We start from the raw sequence: 20,871 nt of genomic DNA, 5'->3' as shown, positions 1-20,871 counted from the left end.
CTTCGTACACTACTTGAAGCAGAATAATTTGCGACAGATTTATCAAAAGTAAAAATTTTCTACACGCTTCGCGCAACATGTTGTCACTCGATTTCTTGCTTTTAATATTGTTACCCCTTTCTGAAAATGAAAGAACGCCTAATGTATCAGATTGAGTCTAACTATATTCGCGATTACGAGACAAAGTGTCGTTCAGCATATGGAACCTGGCGTCTCCGCTCGCAGAAACACCGTCGACTATGAAACCTAGTCACAAAATGATTGGCACCTGTTGGTCGAAGCCTTCGATATCAATATGCCCAGGCGCGGAATAGTCCATTCCTTGCAAACTGAGCCCAGCGATATACAGCAGGCCCGCAATATAGTCAAGTGACAATATTATTGACCTCTGAACTTTTCGCGCTTGGCGCGGCAAGTGGCCCGCGCAATAGTTCGTCAATCAAATATGGCCTTTTGGCTGAAAAGGTTGGCCACCCTTGACGTATGGTAACCCTGCCTAAACACTATCAACTATATTGCTGCCAATCTCAGCGTATTCATCGCGAATGGCTTGTTTTTGAAACCGCAGTCATAAGATGACCTTGCTATAATACCCCAGGAATTAATTTAACGCACTCCGTTCAATATCTAATAGATATGACGTCAGCTGAAACTTTCCGGTTGTAACAGCATAATTTCGCAGAATTCGGGATGATAAACCTAAGCACGTGTGCTGACTGCTGATAAGACAAAAGATTATAGTTTTCAACGGGGGATTGCCGTCTTCGATATGATCTTCAGATATGAAGTATAAAACCACCGCTATTGAAGTTTCGCAATGATCCATCATGCTTTGCACTAGGATTAGTCGACGCATTTTTATTGAAAACGGAGGTGTTTTATGTATTAACGTTACTTCTCTGTATAAACTCATTGTGGGGTGGTGGACTTAGGTCAACTTTAAATCACTGATCAATCGTTGGAGTTGTGTGTTGGATGCCACCGCTATCCAAGCTGTATAACGTACAGTACATTGTATAGTACAGTGGTTCTCACCTTTTTCGACTCATCGCTCCGTTGTTCATCTCGACACAAATTTTCGCCCCCCCCCCCCCACCACCTTACAGATCCGAAAAAGAGGACATGTAATCGGGAAATTTATTCACCTAACTCTGATCGCTGGTGAATATACTAAAAAGTCCAACTCCGATGGGGTAGGAGCTCGGAAAACTGGTTTCCGCGTCTACTTTCCGCTGATTTGACCTTCTTTACGGCTCCTATGCAGAAAAAGCCGTCGTCGCGTGCATCTTTGACCGATTTAATTAAATAGATCTCACTGCGCGTTCTAACATTTTATCCCCCCCTATCGCCCCTCAGTCCTCCCTTAGGCATTTCCGTCCCCTTCTTTCTCAAAATGACCCACTGGGGGAGATATCGCCCACATTTGGCACTACTGGTATAGTACATGGAGCTTATTCGCTTACACAAAAATCCCTGTATAGGTTGAGTATAACCTGTGCTTCATGTTGACAGCTTAGAATTGACTACATGTCCATTGTCCACCTATACCTCAAGTAAATACAGCGCACTGTGATTCAAACTTATTGCACGTGAATTCTCATGTAAGGTTCGGTGATAGTTGAAAGTATCAGTGAATTTGATTTTGATCTTGTTATCGGTTTCGACATATCGGCGGATTAACACATGCCATAAGCTTTAAAACTTCAAACGGTATGGCATCCTCGTGGTGGCCGCGTGACGTATATACGATCGTCGTTATCAGGCTGCGGCTAGAATGTAGAACAGTACACTGCGAATATGTGGAATATGGTTCCCCAGCAATCAACTCGCATACAGGGATTCCATGCAATCAGAAACCATTATGACTTATCTTTTATGGTAGGTTGTCGAGATGATTGAGATGATGAGATATTTTTAATATTGAATATGATATGTTGTCGCGATTTGTAACTGCAATTTCAAGCGAAATTAACTTGTTTTTATTAGATGTCGGCATCGGTACAAATAGTTGAGATTTAGAAAATATTTATCTCGTGGGATTTCTAGCGGGCTAAATTTTAAAGAGGTTTTGAAATCTCCCGATAAAATCAAAGAGCTCGTTTAGAAGCACAGCCGTTCTTTCATGAATGGCGCGAAACGCTTGAAGACCCGCAGAAATTCAGCCCGAGTTTAGACAACACATTACGTTGTATAATATTATTCGATGTGCCAATTCGCGGCGGCGGTGCAAATTGTGGCAACAATTATCGCTGCATACCGATCGTATCTCATTCTGATGGTAGAAATTAGTTTCCGAGTCGATAACATACAGTACACTCCATGTCTACACTTGGCTCTTCAATTATATTCTTATCGCTTTGGTGCTGGTTTATATATTTAGGGCTATTCAGCCCACACATTGTGGATTTTATAAATAATTTAATGTAACAGTTGCTATTCTCAGGATACTATTTCGGTGCAGCACTGACAGATTGGTCTAATTGGTATATTGTCAATAAACTGTGCCGAGGCAGTTGACCGGCCGCCATGGGTCACGAACGCCAAGATAAATGGTATCAAATGCATATTTTTCCTAAACTCTGTTCAACTGTTTATATTTATTTTACTGCGATATCATCTCCTTGTCTTGATGATGTTGTTGGTTTATATTCGGTATCATACCGCCGCGAGAAATATTTCCGATTCATTCGGAATCGAAATCATGGGAGTCTATGTGACTGTTAACTTTCATTAACAGGCAAAAGTCAGGGAGTAAAAGTAAATGAATCCCTTCTAGGGGAAAGTTCATATAATTAGATCGGCGACTCGCTGTTAGGCCCGATTCGAATCCAAAATTTTTTTCAGTCACAAGCCCGAACCCAATAATCCCGCCTGGACTTTCAGTTCCGCGTTCCGGTCGCCAAAAAAGTTGGAGCTCGGTACAATACAAATCTGTGATTTCTTGAGGAAGGTATTTTGGACATCATGCACGACTTCTCAAAAAATAAACTTAAAGAACGCTTTCTACTGAGGCATTTTGAGGTTGAGAAAAGCACGCTTTGTTGAGTCAATAAACTGACTCGTTATCAGTGGCCAAATCGTGATCGTTTGAAGTCGGGTAAAAGAAATACAAAAATATGATGTAAAGAATGCAAAACTCATCAAAAGAAATACCAAAAAAGGATAATAGTCATTTTTGGAGGTAATATATTACTTCGCACTGTATTCAACCGGACGAAAATCAATTGTCCTTCGATTACAGGATTCTCTCACCAATGTATGATTTGCATAGCAGGCAGCAGACATACTTAGTTGCACCCTTGTCAGACCTTGATTCACTTAGAGAACCGTAAGTAAGCTATTCCTGATATTAATAATCTGTGGATGGCGACGTATCGAGTACCTGAGTGATTTAATTTCTAGTCGAGTATTCGAGAAACACTTATTGTGACGTCATAATAGATGGCATACTAAGGATGCTCAAATATGTACCTTTTTCGATCACGAGAAAAACCATGCCAGTTAATATTATGGCTATTCATTTATGATGCTTTGAGAAAATGCTGGGGTAGATCACAGATATCGTGTGCAATGTGCATGGATACTGGTAGTCTTCAGAAACTTGTTGAGGGCGCTGTGTTACGACCAGTTCGAAGGCTCTCACTATCGGACGGGAGTTTAGAAAAGAATTTTCCCGCTGATAAAATAACTCTAACCGAAAATTTCGTATAATCTCGTTTCTTGGAAAGGTAGATTCTTACTGGCCGAATCTAATTATTACAATTGATACTCCCTACCGTAACCAGATAATTTGATCTGTTTTATCTGTATGGTAGTGTACTATCCACTATGTGGTTCTTATTTCACATAGGCCTATACCATTTATAGATGTATCATATTCCATGGGTCAAAGGGCATTTAGTTTTAAATACCCTGCTAAATGCCGCAAGCGTCCCGCAGAACGTTAATTATCGACGAACAGCTGTTGTATATAGCCAAGGAAATGTCAGACAGTTGAAAAATTTAACCTTAAATCTTGAAAAAGTCATCAACAAGTGACGAGCTGGTCAAATGTCATAAAGTATGTCAAATAGCAGTTTTTGCGAACTAAAATTGCATTTAAAATACTTTACTACAATTATATAACTATGTTTAATATTACTTATGCAGTATACTTGGTGTTACTAAAACATTTGAGGTCAATCGATAGGCTTTTCTCCACGACGCGAGATTCTGTCAATGGCCTTACGATTCCAATTAAAGCTTGCCGATTGATTCATATCCTATCAAACGGGTTACCCTTCGCGTTAGTCACGGAACGAAACAATGTCAGTGAAGCGATATAATAGTCAGGTATGGTTTGAAAAAATATTATTTTTCTTATTGTATTGCTCAATCTCCGCCCACATTGCGCGTTGCCAGACCCATCGAACGAACTTGGAAACTATGTCCTTCGTTAGAATTACAGCGGGACGGTGTCTGTCGTGATACGCAGTGGCAAATATACAGACAGATAGATATTTGCAAGTTTTCGGAGTCTCTTGGACATACAGAACTCCAGTATAGAATTGAAGAATATATTGTTATTGTAATAAACTCGAATATTTTCGGCTGGCGTTCGTCAGGAATAATCGTCAGCAACTAGTAGAGGGCCAGCAGGAAATATCGTGGTGTATTTCAACATGAAGATATTATTCAATTGTATATTTACAAATGCACGAATTTATGTAATAATTTTAGTAAAGCCAATCATACGCTCTACATAAGAAGCGATTTGAGTTGGATGCGAGCAACAGTCCACGGTCGGTATACGGCCCAAGCGTATTATATAACTGAATCATGTCTCCATTGAACAAAGAGACGGTGAATAGTATATTGATGTTGATATAAACCCTAACATTTTCGGCCGACACTTGTCATGGGTAACCGTCAGCAACTAGTAGAAAATTGGACAAGAATATTGAAGAACATTGCATGCAAAGAGATTGCCATATGAAGCAGTTGAGTGGGAGACGATTGTATCGAATGCAGACTTGGACAACTAGAAAATTTTCAGCTTTTCTGAATTAGATTAGAATTAGAATTAGAGCTCCACAGTTTTTTTCAAACTAGATTAGAATTAGAATTAGAGCTGCACAGTTTTTCCAAATTAGATTAGAATTATAATTAGAGCTACACAGCTTTTTTCAAATTAGATTAGAATTAGAATTAGAGCTACTAAGGTTTTTCCAGATTAGATTAGAATTAGAATTAGAGCCACTTAGTTCGCAAAAACTTGGAAATTGAATGAAATTGTATATGGGAAATGAATACAGCAAAATGCAGTTCACATCAAATCACAGTGCGTGGTGCAAAAGGCCGTGAGGCGATAAGCGCCACATAGTTTTGTTTAATAAACAACAGCAACAACAGTGCATTCCCATAAACATGAGAATGGTTAACTTCTGTACACCAAGCTTGGCTCGATTTGTACTATACTTTAATAAAATATTACTTCTTTTATGGTAACCGTGGGCATCGCCCATGTTAGTCAGAATGGCGATGTACTAACGTAAAGTTTTAGTAACTAGAATGTTGTTCGCAGACTACAAGCTACTCTAGCAGGCTATAATTGTCATAATATCTACTATGACTGCACGGTGTAAGTAAGGCGATGGCGGCTTGGCACTGGATTTCCCTGCGCAAGAGGGATATTCTTTTTAACTCACTGCAATAGTGCAATATGCCTCGGACAAAGAGGCATTTTCAGGAAAACAATAATTAGATTAGAACTAGAATTAGAGAATACGGACATTTCACAAATTAGATTAGAATTAGAGCATAAGAACATTTCACAAATTAGATTAGAATTAGAATTAGAGCATGGAAGCATTTCACAAATTAGATTAGAATTAGATTACTGGCATTTCGCTCTAATTTAGTGAAATTAGACAACTAGAATTATCTAGTTGTCCAAGTCTGATCGAATGGTCCTATATAGAATTATATACATTGGCATAAGGAATAGATAATGCTAACCAGCATGATCAAGATCTCGTTACCAGTCGGAAATCGGTCATTTATTGACTGTTAATTTCGAACAATGTACTGTTTACGTAGTTTTCACAGAGTTTTACCATACTCTAACCACGATCGAGAAATATTGTCGCCAATCCAGGTAATCTAGTTATTACCGGCTGAAATGCAATGCGGTTCATGCGGTGCCGAAATGCTTGAGGAAGAAGGCACCATCTTTAAGCATAACTGACTACCACTCTCACTGTAGGGTAGGCCTACACTACATATGTCAATCCTTTTCATACCAGTACCTTTGTTTGTGATTTTCATATTGTCTGTCGTCACAAACACTTGAGCATATCTGACATAACTTGTCATCGACTGCCCGCCAAGAACGCCCATCGCATCAGTGGTGAATGATGTCGCCATCGGCATGTCAGAAAATGTCAGTTCACACGAAGTAATATGCGGGGATTATCTGTTTCATTGGATTTGGCTCCTGTCGAAGAGGCGCGCTGTATGTAGCATACATTATACATACAATCATGCTGGAGAACACCCGCTGGGATCTTACGCGTCACAGCCGTACATCAACAAATACGCCATACTTAAAACTGACCACACGCATAACCAAACCTACTGTATTGCCCCACAACAACCTCACCGACTGCGCTTTGCACTATACTTATTGCTTATGCTTATTAGTGAGTGTCTGCAAAAGGTTAACTAGGTTCGCGTGGCGAAATTGAAGATAAATCCAAGTCGGAGTAAAGGGATTATATGCTACAACCATTGGCGACATTTATTGCCGACAGAGGGTATATTTAATATTCTGTGTTAGCGGAGATTGCGAAAAGTCGAATTCTAGTTGGGCAAAACCATTCAGTTCTAACAGATGTAGAGTATATACTATGTTTTGATATATCAATGGTTTTACTTCGAGGATCTAGCCTTGTTAGCAATCAGGTTACCTTTGCAGCAATACTTATGTTGCAGGGTCACACCTTTTGAGAACCTTTTCAATCCATAGTGCCACAATTGAACCGCAAATTTTCCCGGAATCACGCTACATTCTTTCGTGGAAACATTTTCGGGACAATATCGTTCGGCGAATCTCGGAAATCAGCATATGGTGATTGCTTTCACGCGTTTCAGTTATTCCGGCAATCTGATGGTGAGCAATGAGCATATATATCCACTTGCCCGGAGTCGACGATATTAATTTATTCTCGTTTAGCTTTCGTTTGGCTGTGTACAACGCGGTTCAAATTTTCTTCATGACGTTATCCCATTAAAGAAACCGATTCGCTCCTTTATACCATGCATTGTCGCGCTACCGATCTATATAGCTTAAGATATATAATTTCTTCATTTTACCAGGAGATGAATTTCATATACGGCTTAAATATGACACTGTAGATTGGCTTTCTGCTCTACGCGATGAAAGTGATATCTAACGTCAGTGCTGATCGTGGTGTCATTACTGCGAGTGGTGCGTCGCGACTCGCGATCCATTCAAGATTCGGATTTTATTTGCGTTTTTTCATTGCATTTGGGATTTTTTAGCTCAAATTAAAGTTTATTTTATGTTTTTCAAAATATGCCTGGCCTTATAGGCAGCAACAGGGCCCGCGTTGCAGCATGAGGAGGTACGTGTTGAGGTTTTGTTCGTTATCTTGTTTGCGTCTATAAGTTGCAGTGGTCAACAGTAATCACATCGGGCTGGCAGTACAAGTCATTTTGCAACTACAAAGTTGTATAGATTGTTGTATACGTCACTGGCAACTGAGAGTTGGACGTAATATCATAGTATAATAGTATATAGCAGGGGTGGGCACTGGGCTGACCTGTTTCATTTGCGATCCTCATGTCAAAAATCTCGGCTTCAAACGTCACAACACAAAAATTCAAAAATACTAATTTATGACATCACAAAGAAATGAAGTTTATTATTGTGTGGTGACACGGTGCGTCTCACCTTGGCTGCCAGGTGTCTGAAATCCGGCTAATATGACGTCTCTGAGCAGTGCGGAGCAGGTTCTTCAAGTCTGGATAAGAATTTAAGGATGATTACAGCTCGGTAATATCGACGACATTTTCTTGGCCAAACTACAGTTGTTGTTTGTGGTATTCATGGTGTTTGCCGACTACAATAGTCGTTTGCACCGGGCCAATATTCCTTATTTTTGATTCCATATCTGCTGACTTGCAGCAGGGCACACTTCTAGTCTTTTTGTAAGATACTGCTTACGCAGATGAGATGCTAGCCTTTACAATAAAATGGAGGAGCCGTATTCACCATTGCTAGTCCGGAAATGATTGCGACATACACTGGCGTAATTAATTATCAAGTTCATTGTTGTGATACAATGATTTATCATTGATTGACGACGCGGCATCCACTGTTGAGGGTGAAACCATAGTGTCCTATATGGTGTCGACACAGGCAAATCTCACGCCTCAGTGAAATTGTATCACGTCACAATTTCCAGTTGGCTACAGGCAATTTGACGGTCATTTTTGACCGACTTGCCGAGCATTAAATTTGGTAAAACGGGTATCAATCGAAAGCTGACTCTGCACTGATTACGAAAATATAAATTTTATTACGCTCGTGGCCCTAGAACTCCCACAATCAGCCTCGAATTTTTCATTGTTATGAAGATTGGCATTGGGACGCAAAAATGCTGAACAATGCTGACTGGCTCTTTTTCTCTTGAGCTACTCTGTCGTTTGCCAGACAGCATTGTTGCGTCCCGATGCCAATCTCCATAACAATGAAAAATTCAAGGCTGATTGTGGGAGTTCCAGGGCCACGAGCGGAATAAAATTTATATTTTCGTAATCAGTGCAGAGTCAGCTTTCGATCAATACCTGTTTTACCAAATTTAATGCTCGGCAAGTCGGTCAAAAATTCCCGTCAAATTGCCTGTAGCCAAATGGAAATTGTGACGTGATACAATTTCACTGAGGCGTGATATTTGCCTGTGTCGACACCATATAGGACACTATGGTGAAACAGTTGTGAACTCGATTCACGAGTTCAATTGCAAATTTCTAAACCTGTACTGCCTCCTTTTCCTAAATTTTACAAGTTTTGCGAAAACCATAAGGAAAGAAACAACACGCAATCTACACATATTGTTACTACGAAATAAAATGCATCAATTTATAATCAAAATGGCGAAGCGTGTGTGCAACTGTGCAATCATTAAAGAGCCGCAATCAAAGACTAGAAGAGCCTCAGTTTGCCAACCCCTGGTACATATTATCTTTTGTAATCGCGGTTTGACCAATGCAATGGTTTTCTTGACTATGGCTAGAATTCATGGATATGTCTAGAACAGTGGTTCTCAACCTTTTTGGCTTCGCGGACCCCTCTTAACCGCCACGGACCCTCGCGGACCCCCTCAAGTTTTAGTTCAAATTTAGCTCTATTATGGTGCAACCTTCATCTGTCTCGTGCAAATATGAACTGTAGGCTTTGATTAACGGAAAAATAATGATTTTTCTTGAACATAACATCATACTATTTTTGTAGAAATTGGTGGGATTTTATTATTTCAAAGCTAATTTTGCTGCTATATTTCTTGAAGTACGTGGTCGTGTCTTGAAAATCCACGTCTTCGTTTTGATATGAACGAGGAGTGCCGAAAACCATTTCCGCAAAGATAGATGGAGGCTAATGCAATATTAACGCATAACGCTTCCGACGATACTTTTGGTGTGATTGCAACATTTATGGCACCAAAATGAAGAAACACATATTTTATGAACATATCACGTCCAGCATCTAGCGCAGGGACGGGGAACATACGGACCGCTGGCCGGATTCGGCCCGCGACGGCATTTTTATCGGCCCGCAGAGTGTTTCTACCGTCAAAGTGAAATCCCAATCTAATAGTATATAGACAATATTTATGCTCCAAAGGATGCGATCCAAGTTTTCCAACCAGAGAAACACTGTCATGAAACGACTTGTTCTGTTCGGGTTTACATATATATTTACGAGCAAACATTTTCGACCATAAACAATTGAACATTAACAAGACCAGGCTGCATACCAATATAACTGGTCATATGGATTTCAGGGTTGGAGCGTAATTCTTTGATAGCAACGAAACACTCCTTGTTCATCAAAAAATCAGCCTTGTCGATAAGGCATCCGCAATAAGAATGCGCAAAATCTTATAGCCGAGCTTAAAGAGCAGGTAGGCCTATATCATTGATAATTGATTTATGACGAGTGACGAGTGTCAGCCGAAATTATTCGGGTCCATTTCAATACGAATATTCAATTGTATTAAAGTCCTGTACCTCCAAGAAGCTGCTCCCTGCATTATTGGGACAAATTATGGAAATAATTCGGAAATTTTTATTTCAAACGACTGTTCACTAATTTGATGAGACTGACAACTTCAAATTGAGGTTTCGCAGACATTACGAAGTCACCCTGATTGACGTTACTATCTCCATATTTTTATTTTTCCCACAATCCCCAACAAAACGAGTTTCAACACTACGATAGTCCATGTCAGACGAACATTATGATGATATGAGTAATGAGGTTTTAGCAGTTGTGGTGCGAAACTGCCTCATGCTTTCTCAAATTAAAAAATAAAATAAAAATTAGGTTATCAGCCATTCTAAAAATTTAGAGGTCTCGCGGACCCCCTGAAATTGCTTCGCGGACCCCTAGGGGTCCGCGGACCCCCGGTTGAGAACCGCTGGTCTAGAACCTTTCACATTGCTTAATAATCGAAAGAAATATCTATTCATATTGAGGTTAAACCGAAGAATACCAATCTCCAGTTATTGCAAATTACGCAGCTTCAGATGCATACTTATTATTTACTTTGACCGTCAGTTGTGTTCATATGGAGAGAAAGCTCGCAAATCCCCATCTTGGTACCATATCACAAATCACATACGAGCCTTGCCGCTTTGGTCTAAGCAAGCGAATTAAGATCTCTTAACCCTATGCTCCGATGCAGCACACACTCCCCTATAATGACATTTGGCCAACATAAGCCCTTCGTGTTTGTGATGTATACAATGGAATCGTGCGGTTCAGAATTTCCCATCTCAATTCTGTCTCTTCACGTTGAAGCTGCATGTGTACAAAATATCAGCCACGAGCAGACGAACTCCGAAGCTCGTTTGTATTGTCCCGAGACTTCCTGTTTTCCACCCCTTCGCCATCGTTACGCAAGAGTCTATTTACACCACAACCGGCCATGAGTCTACGCTATACGCAAGAACTTACTGGTTTGTATTGTATGACGTTTCCCAGACTTCGTTGACACTGGAGACGCATTTAACAACATTTTCAAAATGTTCTATGTTATTATTGATATCTATACATACATGTCATCATGTAATCTGTCGCTACGATGCGTAAGAATCGCCAATTCCCTGTATGTCTCAGGTAAATCGGGTCAACGACCATAAGCTTTACGAGAATACTTGAAGATTAGTACCAACTCGAGTCTCGACGCTTTTTGGTATTACCACATCCCCGAGTTATCGCAATAATTGCAGTAATTCAATGATTTAAGCACTCGATCCAAGTACCTGATTCTAAAGAAGACTGTGGTCAGTACGTAAAGCGATGTGTGCGTACCAAACATACAATTTGCTTCCATTCAGACGAAACATTGAGAAATGGTGACACCACGTTCTTGAGCCCACTATATATAGATTCGAATCGGATTGTAGGACCTCCACAACATGTGACTGTTTGAATGGCTAGTTAAAGGATTAACTCGACCCTTACAAAGTGGATCCATGGACCATAAATAGGGAAGCGTATACGTAGAAAAGTACACTACACACTCACACACACACATACACACAGAGGGAGACTCAGTGGAAATCAAGTTGACGATATGTCATATTTAAGACGTGCGAACATAACATGATGACCCCCGGGGCTTAAGTGTTACGTATTATGCAGGCCCGGTCTAGCCACAATAACAACAATAAAGCTCAGTCCAACGTCAATTGATTGATGTCATAACGCATAATATGTTTTCGAACATCTCACCCAGTTGCGCGCCAACACGCACTACCGATTTTTTTATATCTTTCATGTACGCCTCATGAAATTTCCGGGAAGCTCTCCTTCCACATGCATCCACACTGAATCGCCCAGAACTATACACTGCAGACGAAACATTCCGACCATCCATCATCTCACGAATCCTCACGTCAACGCGAAACATCAGTAAGCGACTTTAGACGCTCAATTCCGCATCGTAATTCGCAACAATGGCATAGATTGACAGAGCACTTTCATAACATCTAAACACGAGTTAGCATAATCAGATGGTAATCTATCTGCTGCTTCCGAAAAAGCGAGCTTCGAATAGAAGCTCACATGTCATCTATAATCGGATTAAGATTTTTCGCGACATCATGTTTTCCCTATAATCAGACGGGCGCGTTGATGAAAGAGGGGACAGAAAAGGAGAAACAGTCTTGTTTTAGAAGAACTAGCATGTGCTACGTTACGTTCCTACGTATCGCCCACAGAATCGAATTCATCTCAATTAATTAGCGATCACTTTCATCTGGCATCAGCCATGTATCAAGTACCAGCAAGGCGATCAACTTAGCATATGCAGAAAGTATTCAGGCATGTATCGTTTGGTTAATGATCTTGATCATCGATGGCGGTCTAACTTATCGTAACGCGAGTACTGTCGTAAGTAATCTAGATTTTAGAGTGAGTTGAAGCTGAAACGAAATGTGCACGATAAATCACCGGACACATTATCATAAAGTGAGAGATAATTTTGGGCCAAATATAGATTTCATTCGTGGTAATATTTGAGGCATAGTCACTCGAACAGTTATCGAAAGCTAAATATGGTAATGTCGTAACTTCGTGCTACGTGGCTTCGTAGCTTCCGAATAGAGCCCGTGTCGCACGCTTCGTTCCTAATCAGATGTTACATCTTTAACTTTAACTTCATTGAGGTAAATTCACTTCATTGATATCTATGCCTGCATTGTGTTGAAGTACATCTCCTTTGGAAACTCTTATATGGTTCTGAGATGTTCCGAATACAACACAAGACAACAGCTGACCAAAGGTCAGACAAGTTGATGAAAAATAAAGCAAGGAAATAACTAGTTGATTTGGTATGAGGTACCATATATAGACAGCGAATTGGCTGATCGAACGTCGTTTTCCACAGGGGAAGCTCCCTTCTCAAAATCTTTGCTTCCGATCTACAGTATGTCAATGCATGTCAGGACTAACCCGCCTCTTGAAATGGAATGGTGAAATTGTGATCTTTACTTCGTGCGAAGCTATATGTAGGTTCCCTTTAACTGTGTTGGTCGTTTCAACACTTCATAATGTAAATAATAGAATATATTTGACGTTTTATGTACCAGGGTATATCATCATGATTCGGAAACTTGAGTAACGATTTTGTCATATTGTGATGTATATGTGAAGCTGTTTTTCGACTACTCTGATGGAATGTAGTGATTGAACCTGTTAGGTACGAATCAGTGCTAAAAGCGGGCCGCAAACGAACATGTTATTTTTCGCATCCATTTAATAGCGGTCTTCATGGCTACGTCAGGCGCTCGTTGAAAACAGCACTGTGGTGACCACGTTCGAATTATCAATAAGTTAGTCCGATATGCGATATCGAAGTTTTGAGCAATGTTGTTATCCAGAAGCATCTCAAAATATTTGCAATGATATATGTCAAGTGCTCATTTCGGGAAGGCCCTATTAATTGCGAACACGTGATTTGTTTATAATTTGTCTCGGGGTCACTTACAATAAGGTACAGGTCACAACCTTGATTTATGGTGTAAAGTATTTATAACTCATATGTCTCACTTAGTACGTCGGTAAATGTTCCGCAGTTCTCCTCCAGAGGAGAAATATTGGAACTAAGATATCTGGCAAGCTGTACCTCCCACTTACATTTACGCCATGGAAGTGTCAGAGTCGCCGACAAACAACGGACCATTGCAATATGTAACATTATAGGACACCTGGAAAGACACGGTTAGCGGAATTTAATAACATATTATGATTTTTCCCTCAGTCATGATATTGTTATCTCACACAGTGAATGTTGTTACTAATGACGGTACCACCAGGCATCTGTTTACCGTTGAAACTTTATGATGCAGACGTCTGTCGTGGCCGTGTCGGCTATACTAGGACTAAACAGTTTATCAGTTCAAGTTTTGTCGAATCGAGCTTGTCAAGTGCTTGAATAGCTTATGGGATCAAGCAACAAAGTTCACGACCTTATTATCCCACCTTGAGAGCGTATCGCCTTTCCTAGTCATGAGAGTCCTATTTTGACTCGCACATCAAGTTACAAATTTATCGACACGGCACAATGGAACGCAAAACCTTGAAAATGACTTTGTGGGATTTTCGCGACCCGTGGAATATTACTTTCAATCACTTAAAGATCTCACGAGATATGTTTAGGGTTACAATGTTGAACCTTGTTGTAAACTGAAGAAAATCTAGGTGGATAGATGATGTCATAGTTCCTTCTTGGCTTCACAAACACAATAACGCGTTTAAAGATTATAATTTTCAGAGGGCAAAGGCGTTCAATCCGTAATCACGATGATTACGTTTGAAGGATTTTCACGTTAATCAGAGGAGATGGTGATTCTTTTTATATTAAACGAAATGTTTACATTACGCAATATCGAATAGATCAGGAATGGACGACCTTCGGCTCTTTGCGTGGCTTCGTGTGGCTCTTGGGGTTGTTGTTGTAGTTATGGTCTTTGTCGACTACTATGATCAGTTACACCAGTCCAATTCTTTTCATTTTTATTCCGTTTCTTCCGACTTGTGGCACGGCCCAATTCTAGGCTTTTATAAGACACCGCTTACGCGGATGAGATGGCGAGGAGGAGCCTAGATTAACCTCCAACGCTTGGGTAGGAATTCTGGAGTCGAACTCGAACCCACAACCCATTGGTGTTGCAGCTATGGATTATACCACTACGCTATCTCGCCACACATATGACTCTTGGGGTCGAAGTTTAGTGTTCTCAACTCTTTCGATGCTGTGTATTTCGATTCGCTACCAATAGCCTATTCTAATCTTCATTGGATTTACACTGAGGCATCGTTTGTAACTTAAACGCTGTTTCGGAGTATTTGGAATGCGTAACAAGTACTTCGTTAGGCCTGGTCACCACGGTTCGAGTACTCGGATCCTAATCGGGCATATTATTTGTAATGATTCGAGTGAGACCGTATGCTTTTGAATATTGAAATTATACGCCCCTTCCCACGAAGAGTTATGTTATCAACAAGAATTATAATTTCGATGCCATCCGGGACTCCTTAAAATGTCGATTGTTCGTATCACGCCATCCAAAATATGTAGTACGAATCTGTATGTAAGTATGTGGAAATTGCTTTCTGTTAATCCATGATCAACGCACATCAGTGTCAATAAGTGCAATGACATGGGTATGGTCGAAAAAATAGTAAGCTAACTTTAATGTCACGAAGAAGTGCAGACCCCGTTTCAACATGATGGTCATTGACGAAAAACAGCAACCAAAAACTCATCAGTAAATTGACCGTCTGATTGGTCTTGTGCTGTCAATGTTGAGGAACTTGCAAGACTGTTCTAGTGTGTGCACTATGCATTCATAGTTCGGCGCGTAAGTTCTAGACACATTTTCTCGTACTCCCTGTCCCTGTCTATTGTACAATTAACGACGGAAGCTAATAACATTGAAATAATTCGATAAAATCAGTGGTAGCTCAAGGGACGACCGCTAAAACATTGGTTTACAATATTTACATGATTTGGAAAAATAATGGTATCAGTCGCCAGATTTCTATATAATATCTTGGGAATTAGCCGATCTGGGATACAATTAATGGGGACCCAAGCTGGAATGCATTTTGCTCTTCATGCACCATTGCACGTATACCACATTACACAACTTCATTTTTCGGTTTTATCAAATATTGCTGTTGTTGTTTGTGGTATTCATGGTGTTTATCGACTACTATGGTCATTTACACCAGGCCAATTTTCTTTTTCATTTTATTCCGTAGTTGCCGACTTGTAGCACGGCCCACTTCTAGGCTTTTATAAGACACCGCTTATATGGATGAGATGGCGAGGCCTTTTATTGCACGGTCTACTTACATTTTAGGATTCTGTGCGATACCGCCAACGAGGTTCGTTGGAATCAACTTTACCTTCAATACTTGGAGAGGAATAGATTGGGACAAAAGTCTAAACATCGGTGGTCTTATCACATAAATACTTCCATGTGGTGCTTCTCTTGCAGGCAATTTCACGCATTCGTCCCTGTGACGAATCGATTGCAACGCCACTTAATTTTGGATACACGTTCGCTGCAATAAAATCGTCTTCCGCGAAATCCGTTATCTCAGTTTGCAAACACTGATTCCCGATCTTTAAGTCTATTTAGGAATATAAAAGACGAGATTTTACAAGATAATTTCTTGTAGATCGTAACCCCGGGGCAATCGCATCTCTCGTTTCGTATTACGATAACTCCGGTCAGTAGGCGGGCAAGCGTTCCGACGGTAGCATCCCCTTCGCTCCGGATTTAGAAGTTATCATACTGGGGTGTATAAATTGCAAGCGATACTGGAAACACGTAACTAATACTATCGTAAATTTAATTGAGGATCGCAAATGCCGAGTAGGCGGGGGACAAGGATATATTTTACCCATACTTTGTGACAAAGTGTTTCTGGGGGAAGATGTGACTTTCGTTTCAATGTACTTCTAGATTCCAGAGGTTAACTGATTGCTTGTGTAAAATCAATCATTGAAATACACAAAATATAAAGGTTATATTCTTGCATATCGACTGGATGGAGGTTGACAGTAATTGTTTGTGTAAGAAACTTGATCATAAATAGGATATGATATGTGGCGCTGCTGAGCAATTATAGATTTGCGTGACAATCGAAGATGCAGATAATCCAATTATGCAATATTGGAACTTATATGGGTGTCGTTCTAATGGGAATTCGATTTATTTGAGCATCGATTTTTGGTTCTCAGGATTATGATTATTAGCATGCATGTGGAAGGCCGATTCATCTCGTAACAACATGCGAGGTTAGACGCCAAACGCTGGCTGTAAATAGTGGGGTAAATTGGTTAGTTAGTAATAGTTTGCTATCTACGCCATGTTAAGGATTAAACGCGCAGGAAAGATACAGTGGCGGTGATTATATGTGACTTCAAACAGGAAATTCTAATCATGATATAAATACTGTTGATTAGAGCGTCTCAGCGTATACGATTAGCGCCGTAATCGCCAACGCATCTCATTGATGCACCGCTGCATTGTTTTGTTATGCGAGTCACGAAATACGGTTCATAACGCCATATCAACGAAGCTATTTATATTCGTTATTAAGCGATCATCATGAGAAAAAGATGGCCGTTAACCTATGTGAAAAGAGACGAAGACTATCAATTTGTTCGCGTTTGACAGCTAGTTTTTTCGCAACACCTCACGATAGATCGTCTGAATATCTTATAAGAATATGATGCGGCCATTAGAGTAAGGCAGAGAAGATTGTTGTCAATTTGACATCATTGTGACGTGTAACTTTCTCCTAGACGGCAGGATGAAGCTTCGATTAGTGCGACAGGTAGGATATGCCAGATGAAAATTGCAATTTACGATCAGAATTTAATCCGAGTGGATGAAAACTGAGTTGAATATTCAACATATGTACTGAATTTTTCCCCTCACTCGTATCTTAAGGCAGCTACAGAATATGTATTTGAACAGTGTATTTCCAGTAATTGAGCATGTAAATATCAGAATTTTCTTTCATTCTTCTGTGTATCTGCAACTGCACCATGCACGGAACCAGTTTTAGGGTTTAGATCTGTCCATGAAATTATTATTCAAAAATAATACATTGAGGGTATATCCCAGGGGTCACCAACACGCGGCCCGCCAAGTCATATTCTGCGGCCCGCGACCTGATTTGAGATTTCGGAAGAACGCTAAGAAAACCAATTTGAATTGCTGAAATTGACTGCAGTTTCAACATGTTGTTGTTTCAAAATAAGCTATTCTCTTGTGCCCAATATCACTATTCGTCACTATGTAAAACGGCTGTGGGGCTGGCAACAACATTCCATCGAGGGAGAATCAGCTGATACCAATGGGCAATTGGGCATACTGTCTTGACTTTCAATGGCCCAAACACTGCCAAGAGCGCGACGCTCAGAAAGCGGCTTAGGGTAGTGGTTCCCAAACTGAGGGGCGCGAAAGCATCTGAAGGGCAGGCGGAGATGCGCTCAACTGAAAAACTTTTCGCGCTCTGCGCGATTTACCTGTACTTCTTAGTTATTGTTCTGCGTATAGTCCGGAATTCATCTTATTGAATTCTCTTATCAACAGTCATAACCTTCCATGCCATCAAACTAGCCGTTGGCATTGCTAGCATTCTGGTTGCATTTTGTGATATGAAGATTTTTCAGTATCATAAAGGGGGACGTGTCTAATAAAGTTTGAGAACCACTGGCTTAGGGCTTCCCCACAAGATCAAGCTTCACGTGAAGATGGTCTTTCAGCTAGTCACGTATCTCGCTAGTCCCAATATCGCTGTCGCTGAAAATCGTTTCCAGGTATCGTGCACAGCTCACAGTTCAAAATAAAATAAAATTGATTATAATGATTTTTTGTTGTATTTGTATTCTTTTAATAAAATATAATTTCTTTTGTGGTCAATATGCCCATCGCCTATGTTAGGTAGCTCACCCTTGTACATAAGTAGAGTTTTAGAACGTTGTTGCCTATTTTTCATCGATATCGAATTCATGCGGCCCGCGGCCTCTACGAAATTTGAAAAGTGGCCCGCGATCCATTTTGAGTTGTCGACCCCTGGTATATCCAATCGTTTTCGCCGGGTTGGTACTAATTTTCAGTGTTATGAATGCTCGGTGATGCAAATATCATTACACATGTAAATAAACCGAAAATGATCGTTAACGAAATATAGCGCATCAAATATGATACCAGAAACAGACTCAGCTTCCGACGTAGCCAAGTGCGAGAACGCGCTTTTTGTTGCTTTCAGAATTTGCATTAGGACATTGTGAAGACACTATTGGGATCACATCCAGCTCGCATTGTTGCTGTAGATGTAGCCCGCGCATTTTAATCTCTATGATCGGTTGATAAGATACAATGTATAATGTATACGCTTCGCACTTGGCAACCGTCTTTAATTATGAAGCCCATCAATAATACCAGACTACAGTCATCCGATGAATTATGCTTGAAAAGCTATTTTGCCATAATTTACTGCATTCACCGTTAATGACGTGGTGACTACCTTAGAAAACGTCTGGGTTGATATCTATCAACGGCGACATGCTTTGTCTTTACTGCCGCGATTATCAACAGATAGAGTTCAGAAGTGCAGCTATATATCATCCACAATGTACTTTGGGTATATCAGCTTATGGGTGACGTCCGACTTGTTTATTGTTAACAATTTAGTCACGCACGACTGACGCCGCCTTGTGCAAATGACGTAACAATCGCGACTCTCCGTTTATAAGATCTGTTCGATGATGCACCAATCCCTGTCACTGAACTTCAGCATAGTTTGAATAATTTTTATCTGAAAACGCCGATCAAGTCAAATCTTACGCAAGAGAAATAAACCACTACTTTTATAACTACGTGGTGCCGATGTATTAGGGTTACCATATTTGGGGAATCTGAATAGAAGACAATTTTTCAAAATTTTCAGACTTATCATACTGGAGTAAAATCCTGAAAAAATAGTAAATTTTTCCCGACTTTGTATTCGGTTCACTAAAAATAAAAAAATGTCATCTTTCCGGCTCAAATCCCGAATTCCGGCTTTCTAATATATTTTCCGTTGGTTGACTAAAAAAGGTCAATTTTCTGACTTAAGTCCCGAAAACCCATCGGACCGTTACTTTGCCGATGATTTCCTATATCTCAGTCCAATTTCCACGTACATTTAACCAAAATTCTCAAAAAGACGACAAGTTCTCAAAAGAGGACAAATCCTATGGTATGGTAACTCTACGATATATTATGTGACTACATGCCTGAGTACCTTAACTTTCAATCTGTACCTGGTCCCAGGTCAGAAGGTTTGGTATAATTATGTGGATTTTAGTTCAGAACAGATAAATATACAAGATCTAAGCATTTAGGGTTGTCCAAAATTTGGAAAATCTTACAAATCCTCAGTTGTAATGTCTTATTCTATAGATTATTGATAAAAAACGACACTGAGCCTAAAAGAAGCTCACAGGAAGGCCGTTAAGATTTCGTGCAAAGCGTTTGAAAGTAGCTGCCGAAGAACGGGCGTGCCACCGACCATAGAACGGCGAGAAGACTAGTAGTCACGAAACCACGGCTCTTGATTGGCTTATCGGCTATGCTTCAATGACCACGACAGCAGCAGCTTGCTGATTAGGTGATCAAGGACTCTGCTACCGGCGGCGATTCTGAAAGCGCATTGTATGTAGGCTGACAGATAACGATTTAGGATTGATTCAGGGTATGTTGAGGTACGAAATACATGATGAACAAACAACAGCTGCTTCACAAAAACGTCTAAAGCATGACCGCTTTATTGTGAAGCAAACCGCCGTAGCCTATATGCCTTGTTTTCAACGAGGGAAAGCATAGGCGCTTATGCAAGTGGCGACGGATTCCTCGTTTCAGAAAGAATATATCATTATTGAATACAAATATAAAGCTTAACAATGACACTATAATTTGTGTGATCTTATTGGGCTCAGGTTGTAGTACATAGTTGAAGTTTTGAAAGCTCTAAGGATGGGCTGAATTAGCGGGTTATGCTTAACACTTGTC

The 20,871-nt window shown here is 40.2% G+C and overlaps 1 long non-coding RNA gene across 1 annotated transcript; it reads left to right on the top strand.

The window, feature by feature from the left end:
* Nucleotides 1-230: 230 nt before the first annotated feature.
* LOC145451185 (uncharacterized) lies at nt 231-18,652 on the top strand. Its single transcript, XR_013918712.1, has 2 exons — nt 231-4,332; nt 6,973-18,652. It is a non-coding gene; the product is annotated as an uncharacterized LOC145451185 (long non-coding RNA).
* Nucleotides 18,653-20,871: the final 2,219 nt, after the last annotated feature.

This window comes from Botryllus schlosseri, chromosome 11 (assembly GCF_051294905.1).
Source record: "Botryllus schlosseri isolate E-star chromosome 11, Bs_hap1, whole genome shotgun sequence".
NCBI lineage: Eukaryota > Metazoa > Chordata > Ascidiacea > Stolidobranchia > Styelidae > Botryllus > Botryllus schlosseri.
The sequence above is the reverse complement of the archived record's forward strand: the minus strand, read 5'-3'. Positions and strand labels throughout refer to the sequence as shown.